The sequence below is a fragment of the Sinohyriopsis cumingii genome, chromosome 17, assembly GCF_028554795.1.
Source record: "Sinohyriopsis cumingii isolate HCF-2022 chromosome 17, ASM2855479v2, whole genome shotgun sequence".
Lineage (NCBI taxonomy): Eukaryota > Metazoa > Mollusca > Bivalvia > Unionida > Unionidae > Sinohyriopsis > Sinohyriopsis cumingii.
In genome coordinates this window covers 110,453,895-110,470,745 of record NC_142977.1, presented here as the reverse complement: position 1 = coordinate 110,470,745, position 16,851 = coordinate 110,453,895, and the positions used below count along the sequence as shown (strand labels likewise).

The following is a 16,851-nucleotide window of genomic DNA, read 5'->3' as shown; positions in this document are numbered from 1 at the left end:
AAGGTATAATTCATAAAAGAAAAACCAAACAAGTTAAGGTCTGATTCATCAAAGACAACCAAGCAGCATATGGTCTAATTCATAAAAGACAGCTAAGCAACATAGGTTCTGATTCATAAAAGACAAGCCAAGCAGCATAAGGTCTGATTCATGCAACACAACCAAGCAACATAAGGTCTGATTCATGCAACACAGCCAAGCAACATAAGGTTTGATTCATAAAAGACAAATCAAGCATAATAAGGTCTGTTTCATAAAAGACAACCAAGCAACATAAGGTCTAATTCATGAAAGAAAACCAAGCAACGTAAGGTCTAATTCACATCATGGTGAATATAAGAGTTAAACCATGAGTCATCTTAATCAACTTTGTCAATTTTCTTTATTATACTGATCAACAATGGAACTATTTAAATAGTTATGTACAGTTGTGTTGTAGAGTTAAAAAATAGAAATAAAAACGTCATTAGTTACATTTATGTACAATATTTCCTCCGACCTAACACACAAGTGAGATCAAGAATATTTGTTAAAAAATGTTATCGTGTGACGACTGGTGTTCTTACGCCTGCAGTGTATGTCTCGCCCTCTGTCTCTCTTTCTAATACACACATACACATCTTAACATAAACAAGAAACAAAATCGTTCAGAAAGCAGTGAAATTTAATTTAAAAAGTTGCAAATTTCACTGTTCCCTCTGACTCATTTTGTGTTCAGATGTTTTTTGTTTTTTTTTCAGGCAGAAACACAATAGCCGAAGTTGTGCATGCCGTATGAGAATATTCATGAAATATACATTTAAACTTGATACTTTTCAGCCGTAGATCGCATCGGATTGTATAAAATCTAACGTTTCGAATAATGAATAAATGACCAGACTGAATAAATTATAGGTAAGTGAAAACTAAAGTCTCAGTTCTACTTTTAAGTTACGAATATGAAACGGCCGAATTCAAAAATCCATACCCTGCTACTATCAAAAGAATATATGCCCCAAGTTGCCATTTGATCTACATTGGCAATTTAGAAAAGAAAAGTGAACGAGGAGTTTCGATTGTAACGAACTATTTTATTCTTCGGAATCTCTTGGTCAATCCTGATGTGAATATAATTGCGAAAACAGCCGACGTTTTCTTAATATATTCTAGTTTCAGTATTTCCGGAGAACAAAATGTGTGATTGTTCTGTAAATTAATGCCCCGACATACATCCGAGGCATATTTTGTCTTGCAGAAATAGCCGAGATGTTCTGAATGCCTCATGGTGTGGTGAAACCGCTTGCACAAGAGGAGTATTGCAAGTATTTACGGTACGTATGTTTTGATAAAACTAATTTAGAGAATGATGTCTCTGTGTGAAGGGAAGACGTCTGTTCGACAAGTATTATTCAGGCCATCACACATATCGGCTTCCTTGTCTCAACAGAGAACGAACATTATGAACCCTTGAAAGGTCATGCAGTAACCAGCCATATACTTTATATAAGACAAATGAAACGTCTTTCTTTGCAATGCGTATAGACCATAGTTCAATACAAAAATCCTTAAATTGTTTAATTTGTTGCTATTATGCGCGACTTTGTTTTAAACAAAAATGAATATTGGTACTAAAAGTATAAAAGTCTGACCTCTACAGTAGTAGATGTTGATTGTATATTCATCCGTCATTTCAAGCGTGTCAGTGGAGTTCCGTTTCATTTATGAAAGGTTGTGAACAGGTGTGTGGATATCTATTCAGCACACAGATTAATAAATGAATGCCCTCCAGAGAGACATGTAGTTTTTTTTCTCCTCAATTCATAATGCTGCTTTATTCAGGTTAATACATATCTAATTTCAGTAAACACAGACAGTGGTATTGTTGAACAGAATCTATGTAGCTAATTCATGTTGGTTTATAGAAGCAAAGATTGCCTTCAATATTTGTTAGTTTGAGGGAGCTTACTGTTATCTGAGGACTGTCAGACCCATTTATAATTGCATGCTACACATGTTTTAGTTTCACTTAGTACTGTTCTATGCCAAAGGTAATTTGGTCGTCTGAAACTGAGCAAAATGATTCAAGATCTGTTATGAACACCTTGTAAAATAAATTACAAAGTGTTGATAATCAAAACTTGTGTCCGCCAGTTCCCGAATAAGATAATTCCTATGTTAGGACAGGAGGTATATACATTGTATGTCATATGAATGTCAATCACAGTTTCAGTGTATATGTAGCAATAAAATACAAACATGGTTACACACACACACACCCACATACACACAGACACACACACACACACATATATATATATATAGGGGCCCCGAGTGGCCGAGTGGTCTAAAGCGCTCTTCGCTACGGATCACTGCCATCTCACCTCTGTCTGCGGCGGTTCGAGTCTAAGATTCAGCCAATGTTGGTATGTGAGAAAGCTTGCCAGTAGCTTCTCGTGGGTCGGTGGTTCTTTTCGGGGTTTTCCGGGTTCTTCCTCCACCATTAATACTGGCCGCCATGTATAACCTATCGTGCTGAAAAATGGCGTTAAACACCACAACAACAACAACAAATATATATCTTTTTACATTATTATTCCTTTTCTGTTTTCTTTTTCTCTTCTTTGATTGTCTATAACAGTGCATAGCACTTGACACTTCCTCGTTTCTTGTATATTACAGAGTACAATACTCACTGTCCTAAATGATAATGAATTTGTCAGAGTAATTGAAAATTATCACATATAATTTAAATAAAGTGCAGTTTTCAAAAGTTCCCCTTAGTGAAATCAAACCGGATATCATATTATATTGCAAGTTCACCTTTAAATGAAGGATATGAGCAGCGGTATTTTCTGGACCTGCATGTGTTTGAAGGACACATGGTACTAATTATACGGAAGAACTGTGAAATAATAGAGTATTTACGGGTTTGATGATCCATAATTGGTTAATAATGAAAATTAAAATTTTAGTAAAAATATCTTTTGAGAGCTTATTCTATATGTAATTAAAAAAAAATATAGACAAATTTCTACTGATGCAATTTTAGCATTCTTACAGGCTTTAAGGAGTACTCAATAATGAAAGTAGCACCTGATTCATTTGGTGCAGAATCAATAACATGTTTCATGTACATGTATGTAAACAAAATGGAGCGGCTCATATGGTGTTCTCCACGCATAAGCTTGCACCAAGGTCAGATGTGCATGGAGAATTATAGATCTCATCATCGGCACCCAGAAATTTTAAGTTATTGAATTTTGAATATGATTTTGTTTCCATATGTTTAGTATTGGAGTTGAATTAGTACCATGTGTCCTGAAGCATGTGCTTTCAATTCCGTACCAAATCGTCAGCTGCTAAATTCATCAATGATTGTTCCAAATTCAAGACTGTTAAAGGACTGAAATTCGATTAATAAAACAATGACTCTTTTTTCAGTTACAACTAGGATAAGCTATTACATGTTTTTTCTTCTACTGAAAAATAACTTACATTATTAACCAATTATGGCCAGCCAAACCCATATATGCTCTATTTTATGTTCACCCATTTCCAGGCTTTTTCTCGTTTTTTCATCCAATTAGTACCGTGTGTCCCATATCCACCCTTGATGTTCTTGGCACGCAAATCAATAGTAGTTCAATACATAAGTAAGCAATGCGTATAGTTCAACGATTAAATTTGTGATTATTAAATTATATTGCCAAGTCCGTGTTCACCTATATAGCAATGGTCCATTTCAGGCAACATTTACGTATTTAAAGAATCAGAAAAAATGAAAATAGAGCTGTTTAATAAGAATCACCTTTTTTAATATCACCATTTATCTTTCATCAATTTAATACTGAAATATATAACAAGCCTTGTCATATTATGTAATTAATGGGGAAAAGGTCAAGGTGACCATCTATATGTACATGTATTTTTACAGAAAAAGAGATTGAAATGACCGAAATTACCGAAAATTCCCCCCAGAACACATATAATTTAATACTAAAAGAAGGTAGACACAAGTCCATTAAAATACAAAAGATAAGTTTCAAAGCATTCACTGAAGGAAATTCGTGGGATGCAAAGTCATGAATGCGTGGTGGAAGAGACCTAAGTGATCATATCGGAAGCTTTATGTTTCAAAACAATATTGCTTTTCATAGTTGCTCTATCAATTGTAAATTGTATTTACTTTATATACGTAATTGCATAGATATTACCCAAAGTGCAAAACACTCCGCTCAAAACAGTCAAATCTACACAGCCCTCCCCTTCTTGGCAACAGTTGATATATCTGAATATATGTCTAATATAACACTAGGTCTGTCCAAAAAAAATCAAAGATGGATATATGACACACGGTAATAATTCTATGGAAATCTGAGTGAACATAAAATAGAGGTATATGAGTTTGGCTGGACAGGATTGGTTAATAATGTTAGTTATGTTTTAGGAAAATAATCTTTTGAGAGCGTATACTAGGTGTGCCTCAAAAAAAGAGAGACATTGTTTTATTGATGGAATTTCAGCCTTTAAGAGTTTTTAGTTTGGAACACTTATTACTGTAATTAGCACCTGACTCTTTTAGTGCGGAATTGAAAGCACATCTTTTAAACACATACAGGTCCATAAATCTGCGCAGCTCATATCCTTTTCTCTGCACAGAAGCTGACATCCAGGATTCATTCATACTGATACATATAGGTTTGGTCATGAGCAAAGAGAAATGTTACGTTATTGAATGTTTAATATCATGGTGTTTGCATAGGTTTAATATGGGAACTGAATTAGTACCATGAGTCCCATAGACAGTTATAGCAATACAGTGACTCCACATATGCAAGTGCAATTAACTTTACTATAAATGCAATCATTTGGTATTATTTGTGAAGAACAAGCAAAATTAATATCATTGGTATTACCGTGTGTCCTATATCGACCCTTAATTTTTTAACAGACCTCGGAATAGTAGTTGAATGCATATGTAAGTAATGTGCATTGTTCTGCTTGTCAAAGATTGCATTTGTGAATATTCAGTTATATTGCAAGTTCGTGTTCACCTACATATCAATGGTACATTTCAGGCAACGTTTAACTATGTGAGCTTTATTTAAGAAAATCAGAAAAAAATAAAATAAAGCTGTCTAATAAAAGTCACCTTTTCTGATATCGCCATTTATCTCTCTTCAATTTAATACTAATATATATAACCGGCCTTTTCATATTATGTAATTAATGAGTAAAAGGTCAAGGCGACCATCTCTATGTACATGTATTGTTACAGAAAATGAGATTTAAATGACAGAAATTGACTAACATTCCCCTTAGAAGACATAAGTTAAAACTAAAGTAAGGTAGACATAAGTACATTAAAGTACAAAAATATTAAGTTTCAAAACATTCACTGAAAGAAAGTAGTGGGATGCAATGTCATGAGAGGTCATCACCGTTAAGCATGCTGGAAGAGACCTATGTACAGCTCAGTTACTACCACACCCACAAGAGACTCATCTTGATCTATATTTTATCTTTTACTGATTCTGCTGAGATTTTAGCACTTAACTTACAAGAGTTTTTGGCATGGTATATGCATGACTATCCTACCTAGAATCATGACACTTGGTGAGTGAATGCAACTTGCCAAGTTCTACATACTTTTTGCCACATGAGGTATTTCATGCTTAAGTAACTGTGTTGCAGTTTTGTGTTAAAAAATTCATTTTGTATGTGCTTTTGATGGTTCAAATCATGAAACTTAATAATTGGATGCATCTCTGTTATCACTGCACCCTTACAGCCAAGGGTCATTGTGACTTACAGTTTATGCTTTACTAACATTGGTTAATTATTTTTGTTTATTATCACATAGATCAATCCATGCTAAACCTATATACATCCCAGCCTGCAGAGAAGGCCCAAATGACCAGTGTATTTGAAGCTGAACTATGTTTATTCAGTAGTAAATTTTCCATATTAATTTTTGTTTAGTAAAAAATGCTGTGGTATGTCACCTTAAACAGGTTAACTGTGTATTGTACATGTGAATGAGTATGGGAATCAAAGGACTTGACTTAATGCAGCTTTGCAGCAAAGGCCTTAACTGTAGTGGCTAATCATGACAATTATTGATGCATGGGCTTTGTATATACAGCTGGATGTCACTCCCAGGCTATTCAAAGCATGTAATGTACACCATGTAAAAATCTGGATTCTAGGGTTTGACAATTATAATATCTTTTGAAGCAGATTTTAAATACAGTTTTTCAAACAAACAAACCCAACATTAATTTTGCGTTTTATCAACTTTCATCACCTCTACATTGATATCATAGAAAAGAATGTTTTTATTGTTTTATTTCTTTTACGCTCTGCCACAGTTGGTAGGAAGGTGGTTTCACAGGATACTGGCTAAATAGTGCTGAGTAAAAGTTAACATTTTGAATTTTTGAAAAGTTGGATGTTAAAGATGTTACATTTGTTACAAATCTAGTTACAAGGTTTCACATCAGGAAAAGGTCGGGAGAAAAGATCATTTTATTTCCCGAGCAGGAAAAGTCATTGAAGTTTGCAAATATTTATGAAAGTCTGGAAAAACCCGTGAATTTTCTGCCACCACTTGAAAGAAACAGTTACATAATAGAGTCGTAACTAAGCTGGTCTTGAGATAAATTTATTGAGTTTTGGCCAGATTATTTGGAGGTTGCAGTATGAATCATTTAGGTGCCTGCTATAAACATATTTATTTAATCAATTAAGATGCTCATTGGATTAGATTGGTCGAGTGGACTGGTGATTTCAATTACAGCTTGCTCTTGGTATCTTTTCTTAAATGGAAAGTATGAAAACCGGTCTAGCTTCATTTTATGAAGTGAGCAAAATGGCGGCAAAGCATAATATGGCCTAGCAAACGTAAACGCACTTACATCAAGTTATAACCAAAGGTGCTCCACATGAGTTTATTGTTGGGAGAAAAAGCCACAACATGAAGGGAAATATCACAGTGAATGACAAAATTACCTCAGATTAGCTCCGTGACCATTTCTGACAAATAAACTTGTCTGCCATACTAATTGTCATCCGCACCGATATTTTCCTTCAGGTTATTAATGTCGTTTCAATATCAAGCTCGCATCGAGCACCTGTGGCTATCATATGCCACTACGGTGGCGGAAATTTCCAATCTTTTTACAAGCAATCGCTCCAACCCCACAACCCATTCTAAATATCCAAATGTGCAAAATGGAGTGTGAATATTGGAGGCAATCTGGATTAGCAAACGGACTGCCTTATTTTTAAATCAGATTTGGTGTCAAAAATGTCAAATCTCTGAGCTGAACTTTGCTGCTAAACTATTACCCTGTAACACATAGCTTTAAGTAAAGGTCGCAGGAGAAATGGGAGATTGTTGTCTCTTGTATTACATATTAAAAAATGATATCAGACTCTGTGAGAATCGATAGAGGTTTGGGGACTGGTTTCTCATATTACAAGCAGACATTGATTTTACAGAAAATTCAATCCTTGCTTATGCAGTTGCATGTAATGTTAAAGATTTTTTCCTCTAAATTCAAATCAATCATTTTTGTAAGTAGGTTGTTTTAATTGATGGAATTTTAACCCAATCGTCTTTAGCCATTTGGATTGTTTGAAACATCATATTTTAGGTTTTATTGGCAAGTACTAATGCACAGTTTAAACATTTCATTACAAGATGAGATTCTATTACAGTCCTACCCACTTATATCAACATCACTTATGTCGACAAGGCGTCTATTTCGACAAAAAAGCAAAGTCCCGGTCCCTTGGTCAACTATTACTACCAAAACTGTCTTTCTTATGTCGATGTCGAGATAAAAAAAAAGTAAACGCACATGTCACCAGAAGCCGTTGGTCCCAACTTGAACAAATCCTTTGTTTTCTAATCATTTATGTCGACAAGCTGCCAGTTCCGACCAATTCTTTGTTCAACAATTAGTTGATCTACCCGACAGGCTTCAATTTTCCCCCCTAATTATTTTTGTCGGCAAGCGGCCAGTTCCAACCCGTACTTTATTCAACTATCTGTTGATGTCGCGGTCGGAGGAAAGGAAGAAAGGCCTTTGTTTTGTCATATAAAGTTGGCCTCTCGCAATGACTTAAATAAAAGTAATGAAATCTGATGGATTCTTGCAGTTTTCCAAAGTTACCGGTGATTAAAACAAGTTTGTTGTGCTGTGACAGTTTCCTTTTTAACTTTATTTAGCACGTGTCAATGAATACAATATTATGCCTTCATTAATCATATCAGCCGCATATCTGTTGTTCGCTTTTATGTACTTTTCACGATGACTTCTGTAACTAAATACATGTACTGTTTAGACCAACTTGTTGACATGTTTTCATTTTCATTTCCCTGTGAATAGCCCCATCCCCTTGGTAGCCACAATAAGATGGGAACAGACTGACCAAAATCTAGTACAAATTAAGTACATGTACTTGAACCATGTAAATAACAAATACGCAACCATGTGCTGATACCGACATTAAAAACATAGATGGGACCCATGGAATGCACTTTTAAAGTAGGGTACTCATTCATCGATGAAATTTAGAATTTACCTATCATTTAAATATGAACTCGGTAAAATCAAAGTACCCTGGCATATATTTTGAAAAGCTGCCTTCCCTGGGTACCAAGTATGCTTAAATGGAATAGCCCTCAGAACATTCAACGTTTACATGTGAATATTTACTGTGTTGAAAGGCTTTTGTCTGTATGCTAATAAATCATGATTTAAGATATTTCAAGGATTTTGATTATTTTTTATGCATTTCCGCTAATGTGGAAGGCCATGTCGTGTTACCCTTATCCGTACACTTGTCCTTCCATCTGTCACAGTTTAGTACATTTTGCAATTAAGTCAGTTATGCACCTTTGCATATACATGGGTCTTTGAATACCACATGTATCCTCTAAAAGTTATTATAGTGCCAGATATTTGTGTGCTATAAATTCATATTTTGTTGTATTTATCTGTCACACTTCGTGAGTATATTTCTTTAGCAACCATTCATTTTGGTGTAACATACTCTATGCAAAGCTCTATCAAATATTTACCCCCACAGCACCTTGAAAATAGAAAACTACCTGTCCATAATATTTATGTCCTATCTACGTTAGCGGTGGTGAGATGGAAGAATCATTTATTCTAACGTTGTCTGTGGTGGTTTCAACATTTGGTTTCATTTTTAATTTTTCTTCAGTACAATCATAAATTCAGAGTGCCTTGGGTAGTTGCTTTCATATTTGGACTTAAGCAAAGTTGTGTTAAAAGTTTTCTATGCCACCGCAAGACCCAACCCCTTGTGGGATTGCTTTCATATCTGGAGATTAGCTTCGGGCAGGATTTACTTTTTGTATGCACACATCCCCACCCAAGAATGTGCCCCAGATGAAGACAATTGGAAACCTTTAAGCAGGAACTAGTCTTCCTTTGAACATCTTTTTGAGGAAATGGAGCCAGGATGACATAATTTGACATATTCACATCTGTGACATTTTGCATGTCTCGATAAATTTGGTGACGTAAAATATCCACATGTGCATTGCACAGTACCATATATATATATATATATATATATATATATAACCACAAATGTGGAAGAAGCCTATTGTGTTACCCTTGTTGGTCCGTAACTCCATCAGTCAGTTTATCAAACTATTGCCCATATGTATACAAGTTTGTAATTTGTTATCCAGATTATGAAAATGGAAGGCGGCGTATTTGTGTCTGATGGACACATTTTTTAGTTTCTCATTAAATGTTATAGAATGGCCAAAAATTTAGTGAAGCAAACTTTCAAGTTTTTGAAATGCTGTTGATCTGACAGTATGACCATTATTATCAAAAATAGCATACAATCTTTAATCTCAGAACCCCGTTACCAATTTTGATGAAACTGAACAGATATGACCCCTGAATTGAGTTCTTTACATTTTTTAATCGGCTATTCATTATGGCTACCATTAGTAACAAATAATTAAAATTTCAAACATCGTTTTAAAAACGTGTTGATTGGGACTAGACTTCGCAGAAATGACATGGTGTCAAAACACTTCACTTTTACACAACAGATACTGACATATCATCTGATATGATCACTGTTACTAATAAATGGCATTAAACTTTAAACAAAAAACTTGTTAAGAACTATGAAGTTATAAAAATGATCGTTGCAATGAAGACTTTCAAATTTCTATAAAGGATGCAGACCTTCCATCCAATAAGGCCACTGTTACCAAAATTGAACAAAAGTTTTGAAGGGCTTTTCAAGACTTGTTTGGCCACTTTAGATCAAATATCACAGAAATTAAACATAAATCAAGGAAATAACAGTTTGTAAAAATAATAGATATCTAACATTTAGCTGGCTTTACTAAAAAACAAATTAGAAAAAATAGTGTAAGTTTGGCCATATTGGTCTGACTTACACAGAAATGGTTATTGTACCAAAGACTCGTTTAGTAGAAATAATGCTGATATGCCATGGCAGCCTGTACTAAAAGTGGATTCATTGGCTTTATGTGAAGTGGCTGTGCCAGTTGGGACCAAAGGTTCATAGAATTGATCTTTGCGTAAAGAACTTTAAAATTCCACACAAATAATGTTGATCTGTCATTCACTGTACCTGCTTACTTCAGATAGCAGCAAAATTAAAAACAACTCGGCCAATTGTAAGAGAATTTCACAGAAATTATAACTACATCAATACTAATTTCAAGTTTTATAAATATAGCTGATGCTGAATCCAATATGGTTGCTGTTACATAAAATAGATAAAATTTACTCTGTCAAGAATAGCTAGGCCAGTGGACCGTTGTCAGATTGTCTATGCAAATGCCCAGGGTTCTTCAAATAATAAATCCAGTGAAATCTTTTGAGATTTAATTAGCGTAGACAAACTTTCATTTAATCTGCAGGTCACTGAGAAATTATTAGTAAAGAATAATCAAACTTCGAAGCATCTTAAACTTATATTTTGTGCAGTAATGCTTTATTTCATGTAAACAAAATATAATGTTGATCTTTGATTTACCACAGATTAACAAGTTTTAATGTCACTAAAGGCATCTTAAGCAAACAGACATGAATTGATTATGTCACCTGAGAGTTGTTAGCAATCTTATTTTAATTAGATGCTTTGCTCATATCAATGTGTACCAAAAACGCCACATGGTAAATAATAATAATAATAATAATAATAAGGACTTTGTATAGCACCTAATCTTTAGAAGCTTTAAGTGCTTTATAACATCAGACAACACCTATAAGATAAAAAAACATGTATAATGATATGATTACAAAAACAAACATCATGAAATAGAAAACATAAAAAACATGCTGAGAATATTTATGGTAGGAAACATTATTAGGTCTTTAAGTTTGTTCTTGCAGTCGAAATAAATGAGTTTTGAGAGCCCTCTTGAATATCACCTTTGTGTCTTTGAGTCTAAGTTCAGTGGGCAATTCATTCCACATTCCTGTGCCCTGGTATGCAAAAGAACGCTGTCCATATGACTTTGAGTATTGAGTATACGATGAGCAACCTCGAATATGTTCATGACATGTTGGTGCAATGTGAGAGTACTGTCTAGAGTAACATCTAAGTTTCGTACTGATTGTGTGAATGTAATGTTGGTGTTGCTGATATTTATTTTTTGAGGTAAAGGATGTTAATGAGAAAGTCTTTGTGTTGTGATCAGAATGGCTTCAGTTTTATCATCATTCATCTGCAGCTTGTTACATGTCATCCACGATTTCGCATCAGAAACGCACCTCTCTACACCTTGGATGGTAGCATCAACTTCAGTTGGGTGGCTATATTTGTATATTTGGGTGTCATCAGTGTACAATTGGTGAGACACTGGATGGTGATCTATGGCACTTGAGAGCGGCTGAGTGTATAGAATGAAGAGAACAGGTCCAACAACAGACCCCTGTGGAACACCACAACATAGATCAATTAGGCTGGAGTGTATTCCATTTGCAGACACAATTTGTGTCCTGTTGACCAAGTAGAACTTGAACCACAGTAAGACTGTATCATGAATGGCAAATACATGCTGGAGACGGTGAAGTAATATGTCATGGTCTATTGTGTCAAATGCTGCAGCAGATAAATCAAGGAGGGTGAGGACTGTAATCTTTCCGCTATCCAAAGCAGTTAGAATGTCATTAACTACTTTTAGCAGAGCTGTTTCAGTACTGTGGCAAGGGCGATATGCAGCTTGTACATTGCTAAAAAGACTGTTTGAATTTAGATGAGATACAAGCTGGGATAGAACAACCATTTCTAAGATTTTTTATATCAATGGGAGATTAGAAACTGGGCGGTAGTTCTTTAAATCATTATAGTCTAGTGTTGGTTTCTTCAGCAGAGGCTTTACAATGGCACTTTTGAAAAATGTTGGGAATTCCCCGGATGAGAGAGAGTTATTAATAACATCAGTTAATGAAGGCAATACTGGATCTAAGCACTCAAGCAGCAGTGATGTTGGAATTGGATCAAGTTCACATGACTTTGGTGCACTCTTCATCAGGATTGTACGTACGAAATCCATAGAGACAGTTTCAAATGCTGCTAATGGTTGCCGCTCAAATTCTGTATCCCAACTGTATGGTGACGACGAGTCAATGGAAATTGTGGTGTTAAGCTTATCTCTAATGGTTTGTATTTTGTCACGGAAGTAATTTGCAATCATGTCCGGAAGGTCGACTGTAGAAAAGGTAGTTGGAAGTGGTGCAGATTTGTTCCTTGACATTAGCTTGTTAGTAATCTCGAAGAGCTCTTTGCAGCTGGAACTTTCCCTGATCTTAGTTGTGTAGTGGGTTGATTTCGCTGCATGGACTATATTTGTGACATTCTTCTTCTAAACACGAGATGGAGTAGATTAAATAAAATTCAGACTATTATTCCAATCTCTTTCATTTGGGGAGGTTAGCGGCTTGTCATTATTGTGACTTTCACTTAATTTCACATCCTGGTTTCACTATATAATTAATATGTGAAATAACACTTACACGGTGCAAGAAAACAAGTCTTCCATTTGATCCTATAATCCTACACTCTTGTAATGTTATTTCTTGAATTGTTTTCTTTTCATTTGTGCATTCATATATTTCATAATTATTTTTATCTCCTTTCTTTTACATTCATTTATTAATTCATTTATTCTTTTCCTTACTCTCACTGCTCCTACATCCATTTATTTGTTTGAACATTTCTTTTTTGATTAATATTAGCTTGAAAGATGACTGGTGAAACTACACATTAAACAGACCATTGGTAAAACACTTTACCCAGGGAATTTGAGAATCTTGAAATAGTTTGCATAAATGCCTCTCTGTGCCTCTCTCTCTCTCTCTCTCTCTCTCTCTCTCTCTCCACAAATAAAATTGTTCTCGTCAATTTTGTCTTATTCATATCTGAGAACATTACATGGAAGTATGTATCCAAAATTTTCTTTTTCTCTAAATGAGAATTGCTTTTCACAATGAAATCAATTTCTCACAAAGAATGATACATTTTTAGGAGATGGTCAGGAACTTTCAGAGAGTCATAACACATCTCAGCAAATTGATTCTGTATTTTTTATATTTTATTCTGTACAGGGTTAATGTAATAAACATTCTTCTATAAAAAGATTAATATTCAGGTACACTTTATGTACATGGTGACGTGACTGCTGAAGTATTTCTTACTAATGCTTGGCAGGCAATGTTAAAACTTTCGTAGAAAGCATGTTTTACATGAAGCAGAAAAAACACCATTCCTGTAACTTCATGAGGATTCATGATGGATGGTCAAAGATTATCTCAAATGTTCTTTATATTGTTTATATGATATCAAATCAGTTGCCTTAATTCATTAAAGCAAAGTTGAAGCATTAAACAATTTTATAAAGTGATAAAGTATCATTGTGTTCATAAAGGTGCTGGTTAAACATGATTTCTCATCAAATTACACTTATGGGATTCACTGTCAATAATCCTTCATTGTCACACCATACATTATCTCACAAGAACTGGAGAGTATCAGATAATGGAAGATACAGCTGTGTGACAGTCTATTTGGATCAAATTGCACAGACATTATCTTTGCACCAAGGATTTTCAGTTTCTAGAAATGATGCTGGTCTGTTAGATGAGCAGTATTAGGGTCACCTGAACCTCTTGTTTGCAATTTACATTGGAATATAACCAAAGCTTTATAATACCAGTCTACCCTGGTTCTGCTCAAATTGAAGTTTTGTGTTCACATGTCATTGCATGATACGCACGAATTTTGGATACAAACAATACATATTGGCATATGTTGAGACGTAAGTCATACGATGCAGATGCATATGAACAGAATAACCTCTTTTTAAGCAAAGTTAGAATAGATTCTCTCGTGTATGTGGGAATTTGGTAAACAAAGCCTATGTAGAATGATATTTTATATTTGTCCAAAGAAACGTTATAAAGTCATTTAGTGTCTTAAATGTTTCATAGGTGTGTTGGAACGTTTTATAAGTGAACATGCAACTTTCCCATTACCATGTTTGTTTACAACCAGAAACAATATGGAATTAGGGATAATAGAAAAAAATAAATAAATACAGTAGCAATTTAATCAAGTTCTATTGGACTTCAAAAAGGTATATGGGAACAGCCCCAGGTATCTGAATCCTGTATATGAGTACACAAAGTTCCCAAAATACATGGGTACATATACGTACGTGATATATGGGAAGAGTCTCCATATATCTGACTCCTGTATACGAGTAAACAAAGTTCTCAAATTACATGGGTATATATACACATGTGAAGTTCTCTCAATATTTGGGCACCTACTGATATGACTCAAACACCTACAAAACATCAGGTAGCTAATCATCTGGGAACATGGTGCTCCCAAATGCCAGGTATGGAACAATGTCCCCCAAAACCATGTATTATATATATATATATATATATATATATATATATATATATATATATATATATATATATATTGTATCAGTCATAAGACATCCTTCTATGTAATTTTAATTATAGACATTTTTGTATTAAAATGTAAATCGCAGTTTTTTAAATAATTCTTTATCTTCCTTTCTGTGGGTAGTTTTTTATGTATACTATATTGTTTGCTTAACTTTTTTAATTGATTGTAGATTGCAAGCGTTATTTGTAAGGAACATGTTTACTTGGATTTGAGTACAGGGTCCTTTGATTTCCCCTTGCATGGTCTACCTGTTTTCTGTCAGGATGTTGTAAAATATTTATGTAGACAGATCTGAACTTGTTTACGAATTTGATGGAAATTTCCAATAGAAATGACCTTGGCCCGGGGCATTGTCTTGTGTCATAAGTCTGATGAGGGTCTATATATCAGGAATAATTATTAATTTTGCTTTAATCGTCTTTTCCTTAAAGTCTATCTGTTTGGATAAGGATTTTTATATGACAATGGTTTAAGAAATTTACTTTAGCAAATGTTTTTGTGAAACAGTGCAGTAGATAACATAGGAATGTGAGTGAGATGTATGTGCCACACCTACAGAATACCTTTCATGTCCGCAACCACTTTAATTTAATTTAGAACAAGAACTAAACTGAACAAGAAGATAGTTTGATATGTAACATGAGTACGCCGAAACTGCAGCTCCCATTCGTAAAGATTACTGATGCGTTAGAGAAGGAAAGGCCACTTTACAAAGTAACTACGCATACGGGTCGGGCCGCAACATGTGTAGTTGTGTAGGTTTGCCATATATTGGAGTTAAACAGAGCCAGTAAACTAAAAATACCCCGTACTGCAGTAAACAAGGGACTTTTGGACTGCTGTTTCTTCCTGGTTAATCTATATACATTGTGGGTGTTTAAACGTGGCATTACATTGTTCCGAGATAATGGCGAAGTGTATCTAACATTGAGTGATAAAAGATAAATGTTTGATACAGAAAAAAAATTTCAAATTGAAACTACGATGGTAATGGGTGCGGGAGAACGTCCTCGTTCGAGACTGCCAGGGAACTGTCCATAAAAAGATGAATTTCCATTGTGCATGGACTTCGTTTCATTCATTGATTTAATAATATGCAGATAAAGTGAACTGTCTAAATACCTATATATTGGACTATATTGCTATCTTCTGACCCAACACTATCAAAACAATATAGTAGTATATCAGTCTACCAATATTAACTTATGGTACATTAGATTATTTGTTGTTATTGTTGTTTTTATACCAAATCATCCACAGTAACAGGTACATTGGTAAAACAAGCACGTGACAAAGGTATAGGGTATTTAAAACTCATCGCGTCCAGTTGATGAGTATGTTATAAAACGACACCCTAAGGTCCTTTTCAGGGCCTCCCATTTCTCTAGAAAAGAGTGTCTAGTCAAAAATAACTAAATAAATTAGAACTTAAATCCATTTTCAAATGATGTTTGAATGGTGTTATTGTGAAAGTGCGTGCATGTACGTCATCCTTTTCAAAAAAGACCAAGAGACCCATAAGCCACAGTCGTAACTAGAGTCATGCTAATTATACATTTTCCAATCATTAAATTTTAAATCCAAAGAACGTAGTGTACGTATGCTCATATAAATTTAGAATTTACAAACTAATAGGTCTAAGAGACCTGTTGACTTTTGTTCAGCCATTTTAGGAAATTTGGTTTTAATATAGAACGGTGATGGTTGTGGTCGTGGTTGTTTGAAAGATATTATCGAATTGTGATTTCAAGCATAACTGAGATCCCACGGGAAGAGGCAAATTTGAATAGCTCTAAAAGGGCCGATGTTAAACATCGTCAGGAAATAGTAGTCCCTTCAAGTAATCAGGCG

General features: G+C 34.5%; 1 protein-coding gene and 1 long non-coding RNA gene across 2 annotated transcripts in view; both read left to right on the top strand.

The window, feature by feature from the left end:
- The window catches only part of LOC149779661 (uncharacterized), a 232,750-nt gene that overhangs the window by 167,465 nt on the left and 48,434 nt on the right, over nucleotides 1-16,851 (top strand). The gene's annotated exons all lie outside the window — the stretch shown is intronic.
- LOC149779662 (uncharacterized) overlaps nucleotides 1,188-16,851 on the top strand; it is a 28,077-nt gene continuing 12,413 nt past the window's right edge. Inside the window, exon 1 of the long non-coding RNA XR_016415512.1 lies at nucleotides 1,188-1,310. This is a non-coding gene — a long non-coding RNA (uncharacterized LOC149779662). The remainder of the gene's footprint in view (nucleotides 1,311-16,851) is intronic.